Raw genomic sequence first — 26,299 nt, 5'->3', positions numbered from 1 at the left:
GAAAGAACTGAGAACATGGGAAAGAGGTAACATTGAGGAGATGAAGACTGAGGTTTTTTTTGTTTGTTTGTTTTTGTTTGTTTTTTTTCCTTTTTTCTTTTTGTTGTTAGAATTGATGGAAGCCATGATCATCAGATTCAGGAAAAATGGCAAGTTCCAAACAAGATAGACACAGATAAAGAAAAACCTAGACGTAGTGAAACTGCAGAGAACCAAAGAAACTAACTTGCAAAAACAACTGGAGACAATAGATTACTGACAAAAATCACTGGGTGGATTAGCTAATGCCTGTAATCCCAGCACTTTGGGAGGCCAAGGTGGAAGGATTGCTTAAGGTCAGGAGTTAGAGACCAGTCTGGGCAACATAGTGGGATGCTGTCTTTACCAAAAACAAATCATTTCTTTTTAACATTGTTGGATTTGTTTTGCTAATATTTTATGGAGAATTTATGTGTCTAAGTTCATGAAAGACATTGGCCTGTATTTTTTTTTGGTTTTGACTGGTTTGGTTATTTGGCGATAGCAACCTCAGAAAATGAGTTGAAGTGTTCTTTCATCTTCTGTATTCTGGAAGATATTATGTAACATTGGTGTTAATTCTTCTTTAAATATTTGGTAGAATTCACCAGTGAAACCATCTGGGCCTGGAGATTCAGTTTATGGATCTTGAAAATTATGCATGTAATTGTTAATGATTATAAGACTATTCAGATTTTCTGTTTTATCTTGTGTTTTTGTCATTTGTGCTTTTTAAGGAATTGGTCAATTATTTCTAAGTTTTCAAATTTATTAGCGTAAAAGTTGCTTGTAGTAGTATCTTTTTAATGGCTACAAGATCTGTAATGATGTTCTCTAATTCATTCTTGATGTCAGTATCTTCTCTTTTTTTTCTTTTCTTTTTTGTCAGTCTTGCTAGGAGTTTCTCAATTTTATTGGTATTTTCCTAAGAACCAACTTTTGTTTGCTAAATTTTCCCAATTGTTTTCCTATTATCAATTTCACTGACTTCAGCTCAGATCTTTTCTATTTCCTTCCTTCTGCTTGCTTTAGATTTATTTTGCTCTTCTTTCTCTACTTTCTTGCTGTAAAAGCTTAATTATGAACTTCTTCTTAGCACTATTCTAGCCGCATGCCAGATTTTTTGACACATTATTAAGTTGTACATATTTTTATTAATTTCCTTTGATACTTTCTCTTTACTCATGAATTACTTAGAAATGTTGTTTAATATACATATTTTTAGAGATTTAAAAAACTTGTTATTGAGTTCTGACTGTATTTTTGTTATTGATTTCCAGTTTTATTCTATTATAGTCGGAGAACACATTCTGTCTGATTTCTCTACCCTTACATTTGTTGAGGTTTGTTTTATGGCCCAGGATATGGCCAGCTTTGGTGAATGTCTCATGGGCTCTCCTCCACACTGTGCCTGCTGTTGTTTCTTCTTTGGAATTCTAAGGTAATTTTTTTTTTGCCTTTTGTCCACAGTTAATAGTTGTTCTTCAGGAAGGATGGTCTGTGGGTGGGGTACGTTGCTATAATTAAAAGCAAGACTTCTCTGCACTTTTTAGTTCCATCTTTATTTCTGTATGATTTTACTTTCTTCTGTTTCTTTCCTGAGAATAATCAGTTTTTGTTTTATTTCTTCCTGTTCTTTGTCTATTTCTGTTTTTAAAATTTTTGATGCATGGTATTTTTTAATGTCGCCAAATGCTTGTTTAAGGATATTTAATTCTGTTTCATTGGGTTAGTATTTTCTTCTCCCTTGTAGTTGTTTTCTTGGGCATGGGGGATGGTGGTTATTGTAGTTGTCAACTCAAACATTTTTTTTTTTTCCGTCATTTCGTTTGCTTCACTTCTCAGCAAAGCCTTCTGGTCACCCAGTCTAAAATTTCGTCATGCCCCTCATATGTTCTCATCTTTCTTATCTACCTTTTTTTTTTTTCCTTTTTGCTGCTTATTACTATCTAACATATGTATTTTACTTATGTTGTCTATTGCCTTTCAACCTACCAAAGTATAAGCTCCAAGATGATTGGGACTTTTAAAAACATTGTTTCTCTACTATTAGTGCAAGGCATATAGTAGGCACTCAATTACTGCTTGTTGTATAAATAAATACATGAACAATTGATTAAACAAAGGTTTATTTTAATAAAGGTATCATGCTCCTTGACATTTATAGCCTTAATCAACTTTTTTTGTTATAGCCATATTGAAAAAAAAAAACAAACAAACAAACTCTATCACAATTTCGATCTTAATTTGAAGTGGTGTTTGCAGTACCAAGTCAAGAGTTTATTGAGTTTCTGTCTGCTGTCATCGTCATGTTAGAATATTGCCTTGTGCTGATACAATTCCTTCTCATGAAAAACAAAAAATACAAAGAACAACAAGAATGTAGAATGAGCCTTATTCCTACTAATGGAACTCCACACAATAATCCATATTTCTTGTCTGGCACCTGAAAATGTGAACAAATTTCATTATCTGACAAGTCTTGTTTACTTATTATGTTTAATAACCATGACAATATACATAAAGGACTGTTGAAAATGGAGAGTAATCCACCGGGTTAAAGAGAGCTCATCTCACCATTGCTGGAGGTTATTCCTCACTGTCTTATTTGACTCCTGTTTCAAAGAAGGGAATTATAGGAGGTTTTAGAGTGGTTTATAGTGGAAAAGAAAAATCTCAGAGACTGGATGTTCGAGAAACATTTTTTGTTAGTGACTCATAAATAGGTTTAAATGTGGGTAGATGACACGGATGATGCTTTGGATATAGGCTATGCATGGATTTATTTTCTTTCTTAGGCTAGGAAGTAACACTATCCCACTCTGCTGTATTTAACAGTCAAAATGATTCTATATTCTCTGTATCTTTGATTGCAAAGTGATCTCTATTTATAACTATCATTTATATTCCACATTTGAAAGAAATATATTCACAAACACCCAGGAAAAATGATTTATTATATGTGCCATATGAGTAAGAATTGATTACTTATCATTTATAACAATGTAAAAAATCCTATCCCACACATTAGTTGTGAGCCAGGCCGGATAAATGGGGATTTGAAAAGAAGAGAGATGAATGATAGGAGGGAAAGGAAACAAAGGGAGAGTGTTTGAGTCAAGGCAGTACTTTCCCCCTGCTTGAAACTGGAGGCAACTTCATTCCAGAGACATCTACAGAGAACTACAAGTTCTCTGTTATAAGGGGCTAAAAATAAATCATTTTATTCTTGGCCTTCAAGGACTTAGTTCAGGCACATGATGGGAATTAGAGCTAGATTTTAAAGTTCAGGGTAGAAGTGGATGAAAAATATAGCAAATAATCAGCCACAGATAGATCTGTCAGATTCTTATCGAGAAAAGTATGAATGGTTATCCAGGAATAGGGTTATCATGACCAGGTGATGCTTCTCCATGTCCAGAAACTAAAATATCTACATCAACACAACAAAAATCAAGATGAAAACATAGGAGTTATTGAAAGTAAAACCAAGGGCTTAATTTGATTAGTCCACCAAACTTATCCTGCCCTGCTTGCTTTTGGTTGTTTGCCTTTTGCTTTCGTTTTTGTTTTTCCCTGAAGCTGAAGGCATGGTAGCTGAAGGCTGCACCACTGAATGCTGTACCTAACCTTCACTGGCTACCTTACAGATAACATAAGTCACATGATAGTGGTCATTTCAGTTGTTTTTTAGGAACTTAGGGCAGCTCCTGTCCAGTTCAAACCAGTTGAGACTATGTACTCTTCAACTAGGCATGTGTACATACCTGAGAGGGAGCCTTTTGGTGTCAGAGGCAAAAACACCATTCTCAGATCATGCTAATGCTGATCTGAGACATATATCCTGTGAAATGCCATGGACCCCGATAATGCTGGCATAGATCACTGATTACCTCATTTTTACCCACTGCCATTCACCTTTCCCCATGTCTTAGACCACCCGCTTCTCTAATCCATAAATATTTCCTATCTTTGGGGAGGCGGATTTGAGAGCTGTTGTCCCACCTCCTTGCTGGGATGTCTAATTAATCTTTTCTTTTGCAAAAACCCATTGCCCCAGTAATTTATTTACTGTGCAGGTAGAATGAACCTGGCTGGTATCAAAAGTACACGAAGAGACCTCAACAAAATGATAGTATCATGATAACTGTCCTATACATAATACATTTTAATAAATGCATGATTTCTTCAGTCATCTAGAGTTCTGTCCTTCTCTGTTACTTTTAGTAGGTCAGACAATTGTTCAAAGTTTGCAGCAGCTTGAAAGCAAATTCTTTAGTGAAAGGTGCCAGGTCTCTGGGGATAACAAGAAACTAGGTCTTTCCTACTTGGTTCTGATGGAAGTGATGGTGGGAGGCAGAGGCTGCTGGCCTTGCTCCAATGCCTTCAAGTCTTCCTGGAGCTCACAGTTTTTTTTCTAGCTGTCATTCTCACATTATGATGAGCATCAAACCTCCAAGATTGGGACCCCTTTTTGTTTTCCACAGGGTGAGCTCTTCATGGGACAGCCATACACCCAAGTTTCCACTCACTTTCTTTTCTTACATGACACCCCCGAATCCAGGAACTTTCACATTGAGCCTTTGGGTCTGGCCCTGGAATAAGACTATTCTCATTTTCAGAGTTAGAGTTGTCAAATACTGATCTCTTGTCTTTGAAGGAGTTTGAATGGGAGAAGGGTAGGGGCTGAGTTCCTCTCAAATCATGAATATTTCTGAATTATCCAGAAATCTAAATGTCAAACAACCAAACAAATTGATAGTATCAGTGATTTATTCAAAATAATTTTGGGACAAGTGGCTAGTAACCGGGAAAAAAAAAATTGCGGAGTCTTATATCACTGCTGTAGTAGGCGGAATTTAAAATGTCCACCATGACCTTTGCTGGGTTACTGTCATGATTGCATTGTTATGCGGCACAGTTGTTATTAAAATAGGGAGATTATCCTGGATTATTCAGGTGGGCCACATGAGCCCTTACAAGCTGTAGAGAAAGAGCAGAAGTTAAGTCAGAGAGATCTACAGCTACAGTAGTGCTCTCCTGTGGACCCTGAAAGAGCAAACTACCTTATGCCTACTTGTGCACAAGGAGGCAGGTACAATGATTGGAGGCTACCTAATAGTTTATCAATAGATGAATAGACAACCCAGTCATGGAGGAACAGACTAATGGGCTAATGGATTAATGGGTTCTTATGAAAGTGGGACTGGTGCCTTTGGGAGAGGAAGAAAGATCTGATCTAGCACATTAGCATCCTCAGCCCCCACACTGTGTAATGTCCTGCACCACCCGGGACTCTTGAACGTCTCCACCAGCAAGAATCCCCTCACAGATGTGCCCTTTCCTTGGACATTAGACTTCTCAGCCTCAATCGTCATAAGAAATACATTTCTTTATAAATTATCCAGTTTCAAGTATTCTATAAGCACCAGAAAACAAAGACAGCCATTCTCTCAGAAAGGAACAACTTTTTGATTTTTTTTTTTTTTTTTGGATAGAGCCTCACTCTGTCACCAGACTGGAGTGCAGTGGCACGATCTCGGCTCACTACAACCTCTGCCTCCCGGGTTCAAGCGATTCCCCTTCCCTCAGTCTCCACAGTAGCTGGGACTACAGGCACATGCAGCCACGCCCGGCTAATTTTCTTTGTATTTTAGTAGAGACAGGGTTTCACTACATTGGCCAGGATGGTCTCGATCTCCTGATCTCATGATCCACCTGCCTCGGCCTCCCAAAGTGCTGGGATTATAGGCATGAACCAACATGCCCGGTTCAACTTTTTGATTTTTAACTAAATAGCACATTGAGTAAAATTTATTTTTCTTTTCTTTTCTTTTCTTTTTAAAATCATCTATTTCAGAAAGGTGATTCATGTATTCTCCATAGCTGAAGAACCGCTGACCCAAGATGACAAAATTACTGCTGATGGGCTCCAGGAGGTGTTTGAAACCAACGTGTTTGACTACTTTATCCTGGTAAAAAGGCTTTGAACTTTATAGGCTCATGTGCTCAGTGTTACAGTTCTAATGGCAGTGCTATTCTATTAAACTAATAGTTTTTGACTAATACTTTATACTTTATCCACAGGCCTATTTCTGCTGCTTCTGCTTCTGCTTCTCCGTCTGCTCCTGCTCCTGCTCCTCCTGCTTCTCCTTCTCCTTCTCCTTCTCCTCTCCTTCTCCTTCTTCTTTTTTTTTTTTTTTTTTTTTTGAGAAAGAATCTCGCTCTGTCGCCAAGGCTGGCTGAAGTGCAGTGGCATGGTCTTGGCTCACTGTAGCCTCCGCCTCCCAGGTTCCAGTGATTCTGCCTTAGCCTCCTGGGTAGCTGGGATTACAGGGGCCTGCAACCATGCCTGGCTAATTTTTATATTTTTAGTAGAAAGGTGGTTTCACCATGTTGGCCAGGCTGGTCTCGAACTCCTGACCTCAGGTTGGCCACCCACCTTGGCCTCCCAAAGTGCTAGGATTACAGGTGTGAGCCACTGTGCCCGGCCCCTATTTCTTCTTTTACCACAATTCTAAAGGGTAAATTTTGAGGGAAAAAGTACAAACCAAAGAGAAATTGCATGCAGAATGATCTGAGATACGTAGATCAGTCCCATAAAGAACGTTGTTCTCTGCTAGGCATATCTCCAGCTAGAAGAGGACAGCAGGCAAGTTAAATGGAAGGCAATTTTTCATACCCATTTGTTAGATGTGTCATGTACTAACAACTGTCTTACATTAGTTAAATGTGTACAGTGTCAGTGTCAGGTACTGATGAAGAATGGTAAGCACAGGTTAGACCAGTGTTCAAAAAAATTAGTTTCATCTCTTTCCAAATGTAGAGATTTTCTGGCTTCTGTGAAATTTTCTTCTGTGCTCTGTCCTGAGTCACATATGTCACACATAATACTACTTTAATATCTGAATCAAGTAATTCCTGACTCTGGTAGGGGTCAGATATAATATGTGGATATTGGATAAACTACTTTTGCATCTAGAATTGCATGTCACAGAATTTGCATCTCATTATACTCAGGGACAATATCCAAGATAGGCGAGAACTAGATGGCATATGGGAGTCAAGTAGTCAGAAGAAATATAAGACATAGAACTAGAACAGAGTCTTGGAGCTTCCTAGAGGAAGAGGAAACCAACTCTTTAGTCAATGAGGTTTGGGGCAGGAGGGGGAAGCAGCACCAGCAGGCTCAGCACATTGTTATTATATTTACCCACTGGTGTGAAAGTAGTCCAGAACTTAAAAACCAATACAGTTGTACTGGATGAATATTTGAATCATAATTCTATTGCTAAACATTTTATGATTTATCTCCTTAACTCTATTTATTTTCATCCCTCTACAGTATAGCGGTTGCATGTCCAAGTTCCAAAGCCAAACTGCCTGCATTCACATTTCAGCTCCATCACTTATTAGCTGAAGGACTTCGAACAAGTTACTGATCTTTCTGGATTAAGTTCAAGTTTCCTCATTTGTAAAATAAGAGGTAATAGTCATTACCTCATAAAAGTATTGAATATCAAATGAATGAATATATATATACACACAAACATATAATTGCATATGCATATATTAAGTTTCTCATAGAATGCTTTTAATTAAACAATTTAAATTTCCTTACTTGGATGAATGGAATAAAAACAGAAGCAGAGTGGGGCTACAAGTTTTTATTTTTGCTCCTTCATGGTGTGGCTTCTCTTTATGAATAGGTGGATGTATGAGTAGAGATTTGGAATCTTACAGCACTTTGGAAAGCAAACCTTGCTATAAAGTTAATGTGTATGTTTTTATAAGCTGAGACATCTTCAGTTTTCTAAGATGGCTCTTCCCCAGTTTCTAATATTCAATGTGTTACTTATGGTAAAGCAAATTGATATAACCCCCAAATCTCAATGGATTTAATACAATACTTGGTTCTTACTCACATAAAGGTGATTTAGTGGTTAGAGGGGTAGTGTTAGAGACGTGTGAATGAGAACAACTCCATCTTGAACAGGAGCTGGGTAAAATGAGGCTGAGACCTACTGGGCTGCATTCCCAGATGGTTAAGCCATTCTAAGTCACAGAATGAGATTGGAGGATGGCACAAGATACAGGTCATAAAGACCTTGCTGATAAAACAGGATGCAGTAAAGAAGCCCACCAAATCCCACCAAAACCAAGATGGCCATGAGAGTGACCTCTGGTGGTCCTCACTGCTACACTCCCACCAGTGCTATGACAGTTTACAAATGCCATGGCAATGACAGGAAGTTACCCTATATGGTATAAAAAGAGGAGGCATGAATAATCCACCCCTTGTTTAGCATATCATCAAGAAATAACCATAAAAATGTGCAACCAGTAGCCCTTGGGCCTGCTCTGTCTATGGAGTAGGTATTCTTTTATTCCTGTACTTTCCTAATCAACTTGCTTTCACTTTCCTCTGTGGACTTGCCCTGAATTCTTTCTTGTGTGAGATCCAAGAAGCCTCTCTTGGGGTCTGGATTGAGACCCCTTTCCTGTAACAGTAGGAGTCCTTGCTCTGCTTCATATAGTCATTCAAGGATCCAGGCAGATGGCGGCTCTGCCTCTTTTTATCCATGTATTTTGAGATTAGTCTGTCAATATCCATTTAACATTTAGGGAAGAGAGAACATTACATGTGGGAGGTTTATATGAGCCTGATCTCAAAATGTACATATAATTTCAGTTTACATTCTGTCAGCAAAAGTAATTTATATGACATACCTAACTGGAAGGGAAATTGGAGAATAGATTCTAGCTGAGTACACAAGAAGAAATGTACATAGGTTTGTGAATAGTTAGCTGTTGTTACTACATGTAGAATGGGGCTGATAACACAACCTGGCAGCTTGTTTCTAAGGATCAAAGATAATGCCTTTAAAGTGTGCAGCACTGTTCCTGGAAACTAGGAGGTCCTCAATAAGTTAAAATGCCATGTGGAGATTATTTTTATTATTATAGCTGAGGAACTGTTTTCATTTTCTTTACCTAGTGTTTGTGGGCTTGGTTGACTTTGCTTATTTATTTATGCAGGTGTCAAATGCTTCTGCAAACTCCCATATCACATTTTAAGATACAGTTTTTTGTTGTTGTTGTTGTTTGACTTCAGATTGAAGAGCTAGAACCTCTCCTCTGTCTCTTGATTATCTTGGATACAACCTGCAGTGCCTGGAAATCCCATTTCAGGCTTGAAAACATCCAGCACAGCAAAGGCCAGGAGCCAGAGAGCTCTCCCAGATCACCACTGCCCTGAGTGTGGCTTTGAACAGAAACTTCAACCAGCAAGTGAGGCCTGTCTCAGTGATACGGAGATAGCAGAGCAGGAGCTTCTTTGTTACTGTTGAATTCCTGATTATGAGGCTGACTACCAAAAGAATTGCGGTAGTTTCAGAAAGTTCAGTATAGTCACTTGAGCAGGATTGCTGTGAGGATAACATAGGACACAAGTGGTCCTAGTTGGTATAAAATAACATTTTAGAGTAGTGAATATGTCCTTATGGCTCTCTACTTATATGGAGCCTATTCTCTTGCATTCTGAAACTCTTTGGGACATCTGATTTATCTAACGGATGATAATAAAGCTATGGCTACTTGCTATGGGACTGTCCTGGGCTCTTTATCTGTATTAGAAGCTTGTGAGGTAGCTGTGATATCTCCATCTCTCAGAGGAGAAAACTAAGGTACAGGAAAGACAGTATTCATCTAAGATCACCTGTTGGGATCTGAGGTATAAATTAATTACAACACTTTCCTTTTCAGTAAATGCGCTATTTGAGTAACATATGTGAAAAGAAAGTATCTTGGCACCCCAAAATTACTAAGGAAAACTCAAAGTGGAAACTGATTAAGGCAAACCTTCCTCCAATTCCATTCAAAATTATCCCCTCTGCTCACTGAGGGGATGCCCGGGAGGGCCGTCCCCAAAGGCGCAGGCGCCGGTTCCCTACCATTCGCGGTGCCTTCCCGCTCCCGGTGCCTTCCCGCTCCCGGAACGCCCAGGATATTCAATCCACTCATCGGGCGCCGCCTCAACCTTCCAAACCGGGGGAAGGGGCGGGCAGGGGCAGCGGGTGCCACACACGCCAGCCAAGACCTCCGATCCAGAACGCAGGGGCTGCTGTATCCGGGGGAAGGACATTGTTTCGACAGCCACCAGGAAAACAGTCCCAGTGCACCCGGATTCCCATTGCCACCAACTTCGTGTAAACTCCTGTCCGGAGAACACGCCAGAGACCCAGGCCTCGGGCCCCGTGGACACGCCCGGTGCCACGGATCCCGCTAAACTGGCGGGCGCACTCTGAAAATCTCGGGGCCCGCCGCACCGCACCAAGAGCACAAGGAGGTGCCAACAAAGGAAGGAGCCTACGAAACCCACCTCCAAATCAAGCAATTAATCCCAGACAAAACCCGTCACAGCGCTCCGTTGCTCCTCTCGAATGGATGGCCTGGCCACCCTGTTCTGGCCCAGCCCAAGCCCCCTCCACCCTATCCCAGCCTGCCCAAATGGGCCCTGCCTACTGGAGCAGGGCGCTACCTCTCCAAGGCTCTATCACTCTTGCTCTCTAGCTCCGTCCCCCTCTCTCTTCTGGGTTTGCCCCTGCACCTCGCGCTACTTCTGCCGCCTTCCCTCTGTCTCTCTGTCTCTCTCTCTTCCTCTGTCCCTCTCTCTTTCTCTGCCTCTCTGTCTGTCTCATTCCCTCTCCCCCTCCCCTGTTTCTCTCGATCGCTCTCTCCCTCCCTCGGTTTCAATCTCTCCATCCATCTCTTCCTTGTTCTCCTTCAAACCGTTTGTGTGTGCGTGCACGTGTGTGTGTGTGTCTGTGTGCGCGTGTGCGTGTGTGTGTTCCTGCGCGCGAGCGCCCCGGTGTGTCTGTGTGTAGGGCTGTGGATTTGCTCCTGGTGGTGGTGGGGTGTGTCTGGGTTTCTCTCAGCCCCTCTGGATGGGGATCAGGCTGCCGTCTCTAGTGCCGGCCCGGGGCAAAGCAGGGCCATCCCCCAACCGCCAACCCCCCACGCCTTCTTGCCCAGTGGCCGGGTTTTGCTCGGGACAAGCTACCGTGGTGGGAGCGTTGTGAGAAAAACGCCACTCGTGTCTCGTCCGTCTGTTCCCCCTTGGCCAGCCCTGACGGCTCTGGGTGGGTGGGGCAAGAGGGGCCCTCACAGAAGCCCCTGAGAGGCAAGGAATCCAAAAGAATATCTCCGCGACAGGGCGGAGTACTGGACGGGGTGCCAGGATCATGGGCCCTGGGCCCTGACGCCTCGGAGCACTCCCTGTTCCGAGCGGACCCAATGTGGTGGAAGCTAGGGAGCTCAGGAGCTGGAGAAGACCGCAGGCGAGCGGCTCCGGGGTACCGATGCGAGCCCGGCAGCCCCGGGCTGGCGGTGCCGGTTGGAAGCCAGCAGGCATGGCTGGGCCGGGCTCTTGGGGCAGCCAGGCTCCTCTGCCGGGTTCTACAGCCATACCACCCTGAACACGCCCGATCTCGTCTGATCTCAGAAACTGAGCATGATCGGGCCTGGTTAGTACTTGGATGGGAGACCACCTGTGAATACCGGGTGCTGTAGGTTTTTTTGCTTTCTTTCTTTTCTACCTTCCTTTCTTTCCTTCTCTCTCTCTCCTTTCTCTCTCTCTCTCTCTCTCTTTCTTTTTCTTTCTTCCCGTCTTTCTTTTCTTTCTTTCTCTCCCTTCTTTTCTTACCATCTTTCTTTCTCTTTCTCTTTCTTTCTTTCTTTCTTCCTTCTTTCCTTCTTTCTTTCTTTTCTTTCTCTCTCTCTCTTTCTTTTTCTTTCTCTCTTTCGTTCTTTCTTCCTTTCTTTCTTTTCTTTCTTTCTTTGTTCCTTCTTTCCTTCTTTCTTTTCTTTCTCTCTTTCGTTCTTTTTTTCTTCTTTCTTCCCTTCTTCCTTTCTTTTCTTTTTCTTTCTTCTCTTTCTTTCCTTTCCTTTCCTTCCCTCCCTCCCTCCCTCCCTCCCTCCCTCCCTCCCTCCCTCCCTCCCTCCTTCCTTCCTTCCTTCCTTCCTTCCTTCCTTCCTTCCTTCCTTCCTTCCTTCCTTCCCTCCTTCCTTCCTTCCTTCCTCCCTCCCTCCCTCCCTCCCTCCCTTCCTTCCTTCCTTCCTTCGTCTTCCAGTCAGAGTCTTGCTCTGTCACCCATGCTGGAGTGCAGGGGCACCGTTCTTGGCTAACTGTAAGCTCTGCCTCCCGGGTTCAATGCCATTCTCCTGCCTCAGCCTCCCCAGCAACCGGGCCTACAGCTGCCCGCCACCACTCCCGGCTCATGCTTTTGTAGTTTTAGTAGAGCCGAGGTTTCACCGTGTTAGCCAGGCTGATCTGGATCTCATGACCTCGTGATCTACCTGCCTCAGCCTCCCAAAGTGCTGGGACTACAGGTGTGATCCACCGCGCCCTGCCTGCTGTAGGCTTTTGTGGCTTCCATCCTCCCTCCTATCACCCTATTGTCGCCATGCTTCCCAACCTCCCCTGACTCTGCTCCCCCTTTATCACCCGCCTACACCTCCCCCACCGCAGCCGGGGAACTCCTCCTGGGGTCCGCCACCAAAGCACCACTGGGCAGCAGCATCCCACTGCTTCCACCTCACCGCCGCCCCACCAGGAGCTCCAGCCCGGGAGGGCAGGGGGCTGGATCCCAAAGGCGCAGGCGTGTGTTCCCTGCTTTTCACAGTGCCTTCCAGCTCCCGGAACGCCCAGGCCATTCAATCCACTCATCGGACACCACAGCAACCTTCCAAACTGGATGAAGGGGCAGGCAGGGGCAGCAGGTGCCACACAGGCCAGCCAAGACCTCCGCTCCAGAGCGCAGGGGCTGCTTTATCCTGGTGAAGGATATTGCTTCGCCAGCCACCAGGAAAACAGTCCCACTGCACCCGGATTCCCATTGCCACCAACTTCGTGTAAACTCCAGTCCCGAGGACGTGCCAGATTCCCAGGCCTGGGGCGACATGGGCACGCCTGGTGCCACGGCTCCCATAAAACGGTCGGGCACACTCTGCAAGTCAAGGGGCACACTGCACCACACCAAGAGCACAGGGAGGTGCCAACAAAGGAAGGAGACTACTAAACCCACCTCCAAAACAAGCAATTAATCCAAGACAACACCCGTGTCAGCGCTCCGTTGCTCTTCTCCCATGGAAGGCCTGGCCACCCTGTTCTGGCCCAGCCCAAGCCCCTTCCACCCTATCCCGGCCCGCCCAAAAGGGCCCTGCCTATGGGAGCAGGGCGCTACCACTCCAAGACTCTATCACTCTCGCTCTCTAGCTTCCTCACCCTCTCTCTTCTGGGTTTGCCCCTGCACCTCTTGCTACTTCTGTCACCTTCCCTCTGTCTCTCTGTCTCTCTCTCTTTCTCTGTCCCTCTCTCTTTCTCTGCCTCTCTGTCTCTTTCTCTCTCTCCCTCTCCTGTCTCTCTCGATTGCTGTCTCTCTCCGTCCCTCGATTTCAATCTCTCCATCCATCTCTTCCTTGCTCTCCTTCAAGCCATTTGTGTGTGCGTGCGTGTGTGTGTGTGTCTCTGTGTGTGCCTCAGCCCCTCTCGCCGGGGATCAGGTTTCCGGCTCTAGTGCCAGCCAGGGGCAAAGCAGGGTTATCCCCCACCACCGAACACCCCACGCCCGCTTGCCCACCAGCTGGGTCTTGGTCGGGACAAGCCACCGTGGTGGGGGCGTTCTGAGAAAAGGGCCAGGCGCTGCTGGTCTGACTGTTGGCCCTTGGCCAGCCTTGACGGCTCTGGGTGGGTGGGGCAAGAGGTGGCCTTGCAGGAGCTCCTGAGCGGCCAGGGATGCGAAAGAATACCTCCGAGACAGGGCGGAGGACCGGATGGTCCCGAAGCTAAGCAGGGTCGGGCCTGGTTAGTCCCCCCATTGTCGCCATGCTTCCCAACCTCCCCTGACTCTGTTCCCACTTTATCACCCGCCTACACACCCGCCGCTGCCGGGGACTTCCTCCAGGGCTTCCGCCACGAAAGCACCACGGGGCAGCAGCATCCCACCGCTTCCGCTTCGCTGCCGCCCCGCCAGGAGACCGGCTCCAGCCTGGTAGGGCACCGGGCCGGACCCCAAAGGTGCAGGCGCGGGTTTCCTGCAGTTCGTGGTGCCTACCCACTTCCGGAACGCCCAGGCGATTCAATCCACTCATCAGGCGCCGCCAGAAACTTCCAAACCGGGGGAAGGGACGGGCAGGGGCAGCGAGTGCCACACACGCCAACAAAGACCTCCGCTCCAGAACGCAGGGGCTGCTTTATCCGGAGGAAGGACATTGCTATGCCACCCACCAGGAAAACAGTCCCTGTGCACCCGGATTCCCATTGCCACCAGTTTCGTGTAAACTCCAGTCCCGAGGATACGACAGAGACCCAGGCCTCGGGCCCTGTGGGCACACCCGGTGCCACGGCTCCCGCCAAACGGGCGGGCACACTGTGCAAATCAAGGGGACCACTGCACCGCACCAAGAGCACAGGGAGATTCCAAAAAAGGAAGGAGTCTACGAAACCCACCTCCAAGGCAAGCAATTAATCCAAGACAAAACCCGTCTCAGGGCTCCGTTGCTCCTCTCGCATGGATGGCCTGGCCACCCTGTTCTGGCCCAGCCCAAGCCCACTCCACCCTATCCAGGTCTGCTCAAAAGGAACCTGCCTACCGGAGCAGGATGCTCCCTCTCCAAGGTTCTATCGCTGTGGCTCTCTAGCTCCCTCCTCCTCTCTCTTCTGGGTTTGCCTCTGCACCTCGCGCTACGTCTGTCACCTTCCGTCTGTCTCTCTGTCTCTCTCTCTTTCTCTGCGTCTTTGTCTGTCTCTTTCCCTCTCCCCCACCCATGTCTCTGTCGATCGCTGTCTCTCTCCCTTCCTTGGTTTCAATCTCTCCATCCATCTGTTCCTTGCTCTCCTTCAAGCCATTTGTGTGGGCGTGCATATGTGTGTGTGTGTGTTTCTGTGTGCACACGCGCGTGTGTGGGTTCCTGCGCGTGAGCGCCCAGGTGTGTCTGTTTGTGGGGCTGTGGATTTGCTCCTGGTGGTGGATCCCCTCTCGCCGGGGATCAGGATTCTGGCTCTAGTGCCAGCTCCAGGAAAAGCAGGGCCATCTTCCAACCCCCAACCCCCCACTCCCTCTTGCCCACCAGCCGGGTCTTGCTCGGGACAAGCCACCGTGGATGGGAGACAACCTGGGAATACCGGGTGCTGTAGGCTTTTTTGCTTTCTTGTCTTTCTTTCTTTTCTACCTTCCTTTCTTTCCTTCTCTCTCTCTCCTTTCTTTTTCTTTCTTTTCTTTCTTTCTCTCTTTCTTTCCTCCTTTCTTTCTTTTATTTCTTTCTCTCTCTTTCTTTCATTCCTTTTTTCTTTCTTCCTTTTCTTCCTCTCTTTCTTCCTTCTTTCTATCCTTTCTTTTCTTTATTTCTCTCTCTTTCGTTCTTTCTATTCTTTCTTTCTTTCTTCTTTCTTCACTTCTTTCTTTTCTTTGTCTCTTCTTTCTTTCCTTCTTTCTGCTTTCTTTCTTTCTTTCTTTCTTTCTTTCTTTCTTTCTTTCTTTCTTTCTTTTTTTCTTTCCTTCTATCTCTCTCTCTCTCTCTCTCTCTCTCTCTCTCTCTCTCTCTCTCTCTCTCTCTCTGTCTCTCTTTCTCTTTCTTTTTCTTCCCGATGGAGTTTCACTCTGTCACCCAGGCTGGAGTGCAGTGGAGTGATCTCAGCTCACTGTAAGCTCCAACTCCAGGGTTCACGCTATTCTCCTGCCTCAGCCTCCCCAGCAGCTGGGGCTACCGGCGCCCGCCACCAAGCCCGGCTCATGTTTTGTAGTTTTAATAGAGACTGGGTTTCTCCGTGTTAGCCAGGCTTGTCTGGATCTCCTGACCTCGTGACCCACCCATCTCGGCCTCCCAAAGTGCTGGGATTACAGGCGTGATCCACGGTGCCCGGCCTGCTGTAGGCTTTTGTGGCTTCCCCCTCCCTCCCTTCCCCCTACTGTCGCCATGCTTCCCAAACTCCCCTGACTCTGCTCCCACTTGATCGCCCGCCTACACCCCCACCACAGCCTGGGACCTCCTCATGGGGGTCTGCCACCAAAGCACCACGGGGCAGCAGGACCCCACCCCTTCCGCCTCGCTGGCGCTCTGCCAGGAGCCCGGCTCCAGTCCAGGAGGGCAGGGGGACGGATCCCAAATGCGCAGGCCTCGGTTCCCTGCCATTCGTGGTGCCTTCCCGCTCCCGGAACGCCCAGGCGATTCTATTCACTCATTAGGCGCCGCCACAACCTTCCAAACGGGGAGAAGGGTCAGTCAGGGGCGGCGGGTGCCACACACGCCAGCCAAGAACTCTGCTCCAGAACGCAGGGGCTGCTTTATCCGGGGGAAGGACATTGCTTCGCCAGCCACCAGGAAAACAGTCCCTGTGCACCCGGATTCCCATTGCCACCAACTTCCTGTAAACTCCAGTCCCAAGGTCACGCCAGAGACAATGGCCTACGGGCCCCGTGGGCAAGCCCTTTGCCACTGCTCCCGCCAAACGGACAGGCAAACCCTGCAAATCAAGGGGACCACCGCACCACGCTAAGAGCATAGGGAGGTGCTAACAAAGGAAGGAGCCTATGAAACCCACCTGCACAGCAAGCAATTAATCCAGGACAAAACCCGTCTCAGCGCTCCGTTGCTCCTCTGGCATGGACGGCCTGGCCACCCTGTTCTGGCCAAGCCCAAGCCCTCTCCACCCTATCCTGGCCTGCTCAAAAGGGCCCCGCCTACCGGAGCAGGGCGCTCCCTCTCCAAGCCTTTATTACTCTTGCTCTCTAGCTTCCTCCCCCTCTCTCTTCTGGGTTTGCCCCTGCAGCTCACGCTATTTCTGTCGCCTTCCCTCTGTCCCTCTGTCTCTCTCTCTTTCTCTGTCCCTCTCTCTTCCTCTGCCTCTCTGTCTGTTTCCCTCTCTCCCTCCCCTGTTTCTCTAGATCGCTGTCTCTCTCCCTCCCTCGGTTTCAATCTGTCCATTTATCTCTTCCTTCCTCTCCTTCAAGCCGTTTGTGTGTGCATGCATGTGTGTGTGTGTGTGTGTGTGTGTGTGTGTGTGTGTGTCTGTGTGTCTGTGTGTGTGTCTATGTGCGTGAGCTCGCGCAAGTGTTGGTTCCCGTGCACGAGCGCCCGGGTTTGTCTGTGTGTGCGGCTGTGTATTTGCTCCTGGTGGTGGTGGGGTGTGTCTGGGTTTCTCTCAGCCCCTCTCTCCGGGGATCAGGCTTCTAGCTCTAGTGCCAGCCCGGGACAAAGCAGGGCCGTCTCCCAACCCCCAAACCCCCACGCCCTCTTGCCCAGCGGCTGGGACTCGATACAGTGGTGGGGGCGTTGTGAGAAAAAGGCCATGCGCCGCTGGGCCGGCTGTTTGCCCTTGGCCAGCACTGACGGCTCTAGATGGGTGGGGCAAGAGGGGCCCTCGCAGGAGCTCCTGGGCAGCCACGGATCCAAAAGAATACCTGTGCGACAGGGTGGAGGACCGGATGAGGTCCCAGGATCGTGGGCCCTGGAACCTGACGCCTCGGAGTGCCCCCTGTTCTGAGCTGACCCGACGTGGTGGAAGCTTGGGAGCTCGGGAGCCGGGGGAAGGCCGCGGGCGAGCCACTCCGGGGTCCCGATCCGAGCCCGGCGGGCCCGGGCCGGCGGTGCTGGCTGGAAGCCGGCAGGCATGGCTGGGCCGGGCTTTTGGGGCAGCCAGGCGCCTCTGTTACTCTCTACTGCCATACCACCCTGAACGCGCCCGATCTCCGAAGCTAAGCAAGGTCGGACCTGGTTAGTATTTGGACGGCAGACCGCCTGGGAATACTGGGTACTGTAGGTTTTTGGCTTTCTTTCCTGACTTTCTTTCTATTCTACCTTCGTTTCTTCCCTTCTCTCTCTCTGTTCTTTCTTTCTCTTTCTTTCCTTCTTTCTTTCTCTCTTTCTTTCTTTCTTTCTTTCTTTCTTTCTTCGATTTTCTTTCTTTTCGTTCTTTCTCTCTCTTTCGGTCTTTCTTTCCATCTTTCTTTCTTTTCTTTCTTTCTTTCTTCTTTCTTTCCTTCTTTCTTTCTTTCTTTTCTTTCTCTCTTTCTTCTTTCTTTAATTCTTTCTTTTCTTTCTTTCTCTATTTCTTTCCTTCTTTTCTTTCTTTCGTTTTCTTTCTTTTTCTTTCTTTCTTTCCTTCTTCCTCTCTTTCTTGCCTTCTTTCCTTCTTTCTCTCTCTCCTGCCCTCCCTCCCTCCCTCCCTCCCTTCCTTCCTTCTTTCTTTTCTTTTCTCTTTTCTTTTCTCTCTTTTTCTTCCAGAGTCTCACTCTTTCACCCAGGCTGGAGTGCAGTGGCCCGATCTTGGCTCACTGTAAGCTCCGCCTCCCGGGTTCACGCCATTCTCACATCTCAGCCTCCGGAGCAGCTGGGAGTACAGGCGCCCGCCACCACACCCGGCTCATGCTTTGTAGTTTTAGTAGAGACGGGGTTTCACCGTCTAAGCCTGGCTGGTCTGGATCTCCTGACCTCGTTATCCATCCGCCTTGGCCTCCCAAAGTGCTGGGATTAGAGGCGTGATCCACCACACTCAGCCTGCTGTAGGCTTTTGTGGCTTCCCCTCTCCCTCCCTTCCCCCTACTGTCGCCATGCTTCCCAACCTCCCCTGACGCTGCTACTCCTTTATCGCCCCCCTACACTCCTGCTGCAGCTGGGGACCTCCTTCTGGGGTTCCAGCACCAAAGCACCATCGGGCAGTAGCATCCCAGCGCTTCCACCTCGCTGCCGCCCCGCCAGAAGCCCGGCTCCAGCCCGGGATTGCAGGGGGCCGGATCCCAAAGGCGTAGGCGCGGGTTCCCTGCCGTTCATGGTACCTTTCCATTCCCGGAACGCCCAGGCAATTCAATCCACTCATCGGGCACCACCGCAACCTTCCAAACCGGGGAAAGGAGCGGGCAGGGGCAGCGGGTGCCACACACGCCGGCCACGACCTCCACTCCAGATCGCAGCGGCTGCTTTATCCGGGGAAGGACATTGCTTCGCCAGCCACCAAGAAACTGTCCCTGTGCACCCAGATTCCCATTGCCACCATCTTCGTGTAAACTCCAGCCCCGAGGATACGCCAGAGACCCAGGCCTCGTGCCCCGTGGGCACGCCCCGTTCCACGGATCCCGCTAAACGGGCGGGCGCACTCTGCGAATCAAGGGGCACACCGCACCGCATCAAGAGCACAGGGAGGTGCCAAAAAAGGAAGGAGCCTAAATCAAGGGGCACACCGCACCGCACCGCACCAAGAGCACAGGGAGGTGCCAACAAAAGAAGGAGCCTAAATCAAGAGGCACACCGCACCGCACCAAGAGCACAGGGAACTGCCGACAAAGGAAGGAGCCTACGATACCCACCTCCAAAACAAGCAATTAATCCAAGACAATCTCTGTATCAGCGCTGCGTTGCTCCTCTGGCATGGATGGCCTGGCCACCCTGTTCTGACCCAGCCCAAGGCCCCTCCAGCCTATCCCGGTCTGCTCAAAACGGCCCTGCCTACAAGAGCAGGGCACTCAGTCTCCAAGTCTCTATCACTCTGGCTCTCTAGCTCCCTCCCCCTCTCTCTTCTGGGTTTGCCCTTCCACCTCCCACTACTTCTGCCGCCTTCCCTCTGTCTCTCTGTCTCTCTCTCTTTCTCTGTCCCACTATCTCTCTCTAAATCTCTGTCTGTCTCTTTCCCTCTCCCCTTCCCCTGTTTCTCTCCATGGATGTCTGTCTCCCTCCTTCAGTTTCAATATCTCCATCCATCTCTTCCTTACTGTCCTTCAAGCCGTTTGTGTGTGCGTGCATGCTTGCGTGTGTCTGTGCGCGCGCGCGTGTGTTCCTGCGCGTGACAGCAAGGGTGTGTCTGTGTGTGGGGCTGTGGATTTGCTCCTGGTAGTGTTGGCGTGTGTCTGGGTTTCTCTCAGCCTCTCTCGCTGGAGATCAGGCTGCTGGCTCTAGGGCCAGACCGGGTCAAAGCAGGGCCATCCCCCAAACCCCAACCCCCAACGCCCTCTTGCCCACCGGCCGGGTCTTGGTCGGGATAAATGACCATTGTGTTGGCATTGTGAGAAAAAGTCCATGCGCTGCTCAGCCGCCTGTTCGCCCTTGGCCAGCCCTGAGGGCTCTGGCTGGGTGGGGCAAGAGGGGGCCTCGCAGGAGCTCCTGAGCCGCCATGGATCTAAAAGAATACCTCCTAGACAGGGCGGAAGACCGGACGGGGTCCGGGATCGTGGGCCCTGGGCCCTGACCCCTCGGAGCATTCCCTGTTCCGAGCGGGCCCTACGTGGTGGAAACTCGGGAGCTCGGGAGCCGGGGGAAGGCCGAGGGCGAGCTTCTCGGGGGTTTGAATATGAGCCCGGCGTCCCCGGGCTGGCGGTGCCAGCTGGGAGCCGGCAGGCATGGGAAGGCAGGGCTCTTGGGGCAGCCAAGTGCCTCTGCCGGCGGCTACAGGCATGCCACCTGAACCCGCCCGATCTCGTCTGATCTCTGAAGCTTAGCAGCGTGGGGCCTGGTTAGTACTTGGATGGGAGACCGCCTGGGAATACCGAGTGCTGTAGACTTTTTTGTTTTCTTTTTCGTCTTTCTTTCTTTTCTACCTGCCTTTCATTCCCCTCTTCTCTGTTTCTTTCTTTCTTTTCTTTCTTTCACTTTCTTTCTTTCCTTCTTTCTTTCTTCTCTTTCCTTCTTTCTTTTCTTTCTCTCTCTTTCCTTCTTTTTTCTTTTCTTTCTCTTTCTTTCTTCTTTATTTTCTTTCAGTCTTTCTTTCTCTCTGTCCTTCTTTCTGTCCTTCTTTCTTTTTCTTTCCTTCTTTTCTTTTTTCTTTGTTTTCTTTCTTTCTTTTCCTTCTTCCTCTCATTCTTTCTTCTTTCTTTCCTTCTCACTTTCTTCTCTCTCTTCCTCCCTCCCTCCCTCCCTGCCTTTCTTTCTTTCTTTCTTTCTTTCTTTCTTTCTTTCTTTCTTTCTCTCTTTCTCTCTCTCTCTTTCCCTCTTTCACTTTCCCTCTTTCACTTTCTCTCTTTCTTTCTCTCTTTCTCTCTTTCTTTCTTTCTTTCTTTCTTTCTTTCTTTCTTTCTTTCTTTCTTTCTTTCTTTCTTTCTTTCTTTCTTTCTTTCTTTCTTTCTTTCTTTCTTTCTTTCTTTCTTTCTTTCTTTCTTTCTTTCTTTCTTTCTTTCTTTCTTTCTTTCTTTTCTCTTCCAGAGGGAGTTTCGCTCTGTCACCCAGACTGGAGTGCGGTGGTGCGATCTCTTCTCACTGCAAGCTCCTCCGCCCGGGTTCACGCCATTCTCCTGCCTCAGCATCCCGAGCAGCTGGGACTACAGGCGCGGCCACCACGCCCGGCTCATGTTTTGTAGTTTTAGTAGAGACGCGGTTTCACCGTGTTAGCCAGGCTGGTCTGGATCTCCTGACTACGTGATCCACACGCCTCGGCCACACAAAGTGCTGGATTATAGGAGTGATCCACTGCACCCGGCCTGATGTAGGCTTTTGTGGATTCCCCTCTCCCTCCCTTCCTCCTACTGTCGCCATGCTTCCCGACCTCCCCTGACTCTGCTCCCACTTTTTCGCGCCCCTACACCCCCGTCGCAGTCGGGGATCTCCTTCTATGGGTGCGCCACCAAAGCACCACCTGGCAGCAGCATTCCACCGCTTCTGCCTAGCCGCCGCCTGGCCAGGAGCTCGGATCCAGCCTGGAAGGGCAGGGGGCCAGACCCCAAAGGCGCAGGCCCAGTTGTTGGCATTGTGAGGAAAAGGCCACGCGCTGCTGGGCCTCCTGTTCGCCCTTGGCCAGCCTTGATGACTCTGGCTGGGTGCGGCAAGAGGGGGCCTTGCAGGAGCTCCTGAGCCACCAGAGATCCAAAAGAATACCTCCGCGACACGGCGGAGGACAGGACGTGTTCCTAGGATGGTGGACCCTGGGCCCTGATGCCTCGGAGCACTCCCTGTTCCCAGCGGGCCTGACGTGGTGGAAGCTCGGCAGCTCGGGAGCCGGAGGAAGGCCGCGGAGGAGCGGCTCGGGGGTCCCAATACGAGCCGGGAGGCCCCGGGTGGGCGATGTCGGCTGGAAGCCGAGGGGCATGGCTGGGCTGGGCTCTTGTGGCGGCCAGGCACCTCTGCCGGCGTCTATGGCAATACCACCCTGAACGTGCCCCATCTCGTCTGATCTCGGAAGGTAAGCAGGGTAGCACCTAGTTAGTCTTTGGATGGGAGACCACTTGGGAATATCGGGTGCTGTAGTCATTATTGCTTTCTTTCTTGTCTTTCTTTCTTTTCTACCTTCATTTCTTTCCTTCTCTCTTTCTCTCTTCTTTCTGTATTTCTTTTCTTTCTCTCTCTCTCTTTCTTTCTTCTTTCTTTCCTTCTTTCCTTTCTTTCTTTCTTTCTTTCTTTCTTTCTTTCTTTCTTTCTTTCTTTCTTTCTTTCTTTCTTTCTTTCTTTCTTTCTTTCTTTCTTTCTCTTTCTTTCTTTCTTTCTTTCTTTCTTTCTTTCTTTCTCTCTTTCTCCCTTTCTTTCCTTTCTTTCCTCCTTTCTTTTTCTTCCAGATGGAATCTCGCTCTGTCACCCATGCTGGAGTGCAGTGCCTCAATCTCGGCTCACTGCAAGCTCTGCTTCCCAGGTTCACGCCATTCTCCTGCCTCAGCCTCCCGAGCACCTGGGACTACCACGCCCGGCTGATGTTTTGTAGTTTTAGTAGAGACGGGGTTTCACCGTGTTACCCAGGCTGGTCTGGATCTCCTGACCTCGTGATCCACCCTCCTCGGCCTCCCAAAGTGCTAGGATTACAGGCGTGATCCACCGCATGCTGTAGGCTTTTGTGACTTCCCCCTTCCCTCCCTTCCCCCTACTGTCGCCATGCTTCCCAACCTCCTCTGACTCTGCTCCCCCTTTATCGCCTGCCTACACCCCCACTGCAGCCGGTGACCTCCTCCTGGGGGTCCGCCACCAAAGCACCACCAGGCGGCAGCATCCCACCGCTTCCACCTCGCCGCCTCCACTCCAGGAGCCCGGCTCCAGCCTGGGAGGGCAGTGGCCCGGACCCCAAAGGCGCAGGCACGGGTTCCCTGCTGTTCGCGGTGCCTTCCCGCTTCCGGAACTCGCAGGCGATTCAATCCACTCATCAGACCCCGCTACATCCTTCCAATACGGTTAAAGGGGCCGACAGGGGCAGCGGGTGAGACACATGCCAGCCAAGACCTCCGCTACAGAACGCAAGTGCTACTTTATCTGGGGGAAGGACATTGCTTCGGCAGCTACCAGGAAAAGAGTCCCTGTGCACCTGGATTCCCATTGCCACCAACTTCGTGTAAACTCTAGTCCCGAGGAACAAGCCGGAGACACGGCTCCCGCCAAACGGGCGGGCGCACTCTGGAAATCTAAGGGTCCACCGCACCGCACCAAGAGCACCAAGAGCACAGGCAGCTGCCAGCCGAGGAAGGAGCCCACGAAAACCACCTCCAATGGAAGCAATTAATCTAAGACAAAAGCCGACTCACCCGGGATGACGCTGCCGGCTCTATTGCCAGCCCAAGGCAAAGTAGGACCATCCCCCAATCCCCAATCGCCACGCCCTCTTGGCCACAGACCGGCTCCTGGTTGGAACAAGCGACCATTCTTTGGGCGTTGTGAGACAAAGGCCACACGCGCCTGGGCCGTCTGTTCGACCTTGACTAGCCCTGACGTCTCTGGGTTTGTGGGGTAAGCAGGGGCCTCGCAGGAGCTCCTGAGTGACCAGGGATCCAAAAGAATACCTCCGGGACAGGGCGGAGTACCGGTCCTACGATCGTGGGCCCTGGACCCTGAGGCCTCCAAGCACTGAATGTTCCGATCGGGCCCAACGTGGTGGAAGCTTGGCAGCCCGGGAGCCGGGGGAAGGCCGAGAGCCAGTGTCACGGGGGTCCTGATCCGAGCCCGGCGGCCCCGGGCCGGCGGGCATGGCTGGGCCAGGCTCCTGGGGCACCCAGCTGCCTCTGCCCACATCCTCGGCCATACCACCCTGAATGCCCCGGATCTCGTCTGATCTCGGAAGCTAAGCAGGGTCGGGCCTGGTTATTACTTGGATAGGAGACCGCCTGGGAATACCGGGCGGTTTAGGCTTTTTTGCTTTCTTTCTTGTCTTTCTTTCTTTTCTACCTTCCTTTCTTCCCTTCTGTCTCTCTCTCTTCTTTCTTTCTTTTCTTTCTCTCTCTTTTTCTTTCTTCTTTCTTTCTTTCTTTCTTTCTTTTCTTTCTCTCTTCCTTCCTTCTTTCCTTCCTTCTTTCTTTTCTTTCTTTCTTTCTTTCTCTTTCTTTCTTTCTTCTTTCCTCTCCTCTTTCTTTCCTTCCCTCTTTCTTTTCTTTCTTTCTTTCTTTCTTTCTTTCTTTCTTTCTTTCTTTCTTTCTTTCTTTCTTCTTTCTTTCTTTCTGTCTTTCTTTTCTTTCTTTCTCTCTCTCCCTTCCTTCCTTCCTTCCTTCCTTCCTTCCTTCCTTCCTTCCTTCCTTCCTTCCTTCCTTCCTTCCTTCCTTCCTTCCTTCCTTCCTTCCTTCCTTCCTTCCTTCCTGTCTTTCCTTCTTTATCTTCCAGACGGAGTCTCGCTCTGTCACCCAGGATGGAGTGCAGTGGCGCTATCTCGGCTCACTAAAAGCTCGGCCTCCCGCGATCACGCCATTCTCCTGCCTCAGCCTGGGACTACAGGTGCCCTTCACCACGCCCGGCTCATGTTTTGCAGTTTTATTAGAGACGCGGTTTCACTGTATTAGCGAGGCTGGCCTAGATCTCCTGAAGTCCTGATCCACCCGCCTAGGCATCCCAAAGTCCTGGCATTACAGGCTTGATCCACCACACTTGGCCTACTGTAGGAGCATACCACTGCTCACGCCTCGCGGCCGCCCTGCCAGGGCCCCTTCTCCAGCCCCGGAGTGCAGGGGGCCTGACCCCAAAGGCGCAGTCGCGGGTTCCCTGCAGTTCGTGGTGCCTTCCTGCTCCCGGAAGGCCGAGGCAATTCATTACACTCATCCGGCACCCCCGTAATCTTCCAAACCGGGGGAAGGGGTGGCCAGGGTCAGCGGGTGCCACACACACCAGCCAAGACCTCCACTCCAGAATTCAGTGCCTGTTTTATCAGGGGGAAGGACATTGCTATGCCAGCCACCAGGAAAATAGTCCCTGTGCACCCGGATTCCCATTCCCACCAAACTCGTGTAAACTAAAGTCCCGAGGACACGCCAGAGACCCAGGCCTTAGGCCCCGTGGGCACACCCGGTGTCATGGCTCCCGCCAAAGGGGCGGGGGCACTCTGCAAATCCAAGGGCCCTCTGCACCGCACCAAGAGCCCAGGGAGGTGCCAACAAAAGAAGGAGCCTATGAAACCCACCTCCAAAACAAGCAATTAATCCAAGACAAAATCGGTCTCAGCGCTCCATTACTCCTCTCGCATGGATGGCCTGGCCACCCTGTTCTGGCCCAGCCCAATCCCCCTCCACCCTATCCTGGCCTGCTCAAAAGGGCCCTGGCCTACGGAGCATGGCACGCCCTCTCCAAGGCTCTATTGCTCTCGCTCTCTAGCTTCTTCCCCCTCTCTCTTCTGTGTTTGCCCCTGCACCTCACGCTCCTGTCGCCTTCCCTCTGTCTCTCTGTCTCTCTCTTTCCCTGTCCCTCTTTCTTTCTTTGCCTCTCTGTCTCTTTCCCTCTCCCCCTCCCCTGTCTCTCTCGATCGCTGTCTCTCTCCCTCCCCCAGTTTCAATCTCTCCATCCATGTCTTCCTTGCTCTCCCTCAAGACGTTTGTGTGTGCGTGCGTGTGTGTGTGAGTGAGTGCACGGGCGCGTGTGAGTTTCCACACGCGAGCACCCGGGTGTGTCTGTGTGTGGGGCTGTGGATTTCCTCCTGGTTGTGACAGGGTGTGTCTGGGTTTCTCTCAGCCCCTCTCACCGGGGATCCGGCTGCTGGCTATAGTGCCAGGACGGAGCAAAGCAGGGCCATACCCCAACCCCCAACTCCCCACACCATCTTGCCCAACAGCCAGGTCTTGTTGGGGAAGAGCGACCGTGGTGGTGGCCTTATGAGAAAAAGTCCACGTGCCTCTGGGCCAGCTGTTCGCCCTTGGCCAGCCCTGACGGCTCTGGCTGGGTGAGGCAAGAAGGGGCCAGGCAGGAGCTCCTGAGCGACCACGAATCCAAAAGAATACCTAAGCGACAGGGTGGAGGACTGGACTGAGTCTCAGGATCATGGTCCTGGGCCCTGACGCCTCGGAGCACTCCCTGTTCTGAGCGGGCCCGATGTGGTGGAATGTCCGGAGCTCCGGAGCTGGGGGAAGGCCAC

General features: G+C 49.8%; 1 long non-coding RNA gene and 4 pseudogenes across 1 annotated transcript; all 5 read left to right on the top strand.

Annotated features, from left to right (window-relative positions):
* Positions 1–1,314: 1,314 nt before the first annotated feature.
* On the top strand, positions 1,315–9,619 carry LOC141410162 (uncharacterized). The gene is made up of 3 exons (XR_012434213.1): positions 1,315–1,459; positions 5,879–5,993; positions 9,134–9,619. It is a non-coding gene; the product is annotated as an uncharacterized lncRNA (long non-coding RNA).
* Positions 9,620–11,473: 1,854 nt separating this feature from the next.
* LOC123570932 (5S ribosomal RNA) lies at positions 11,474–11,592 on the top strand (annotated as a pseudogene).
* An 8,857-nt stretch (positions 11,593–20,449) lies between these two features.
* Positions 20,450–20,567, top strand: LOC123570584 (5S ribosomal RNA; annotated as a pseudogene).
* A 1,559-nt stretch (positions 20,568–22,126) lies between these two features.
* On the top strand, positions 22,127–22,245 carry LOC123570592 (5S ribosomal RNA; annotated as a pseudogene).
* A 1,735-nt stretch (positions 22,246–23,980) lies between these two features.
* Positions 23,981–24,100, top strand: LOC123571274 (5S ribosomal RNA; annotated as a pseudogene).
* The last annotated feature ends 2,199 nt before the right edge of the window (positions 24,101–26,299 follow it).

The sequence above is a fragment of the Macaca fascicularis genome, chromosome 1 (genome assembly GCF_037993035.2).
Source record: "Macaca fascicularis isolate 582-1 chromosome 1, T2T-MFA8v1.1".
Classification (NCBI taxonomy): Eukaryota; Metazoa; Chordata; class Mammalia; order Primates; family Cercopithecidae; genus Macaca; species Macaca fascicularis.
This window is presented reverse-complemented; position numbering and strand designations above follow the sequence as displayed.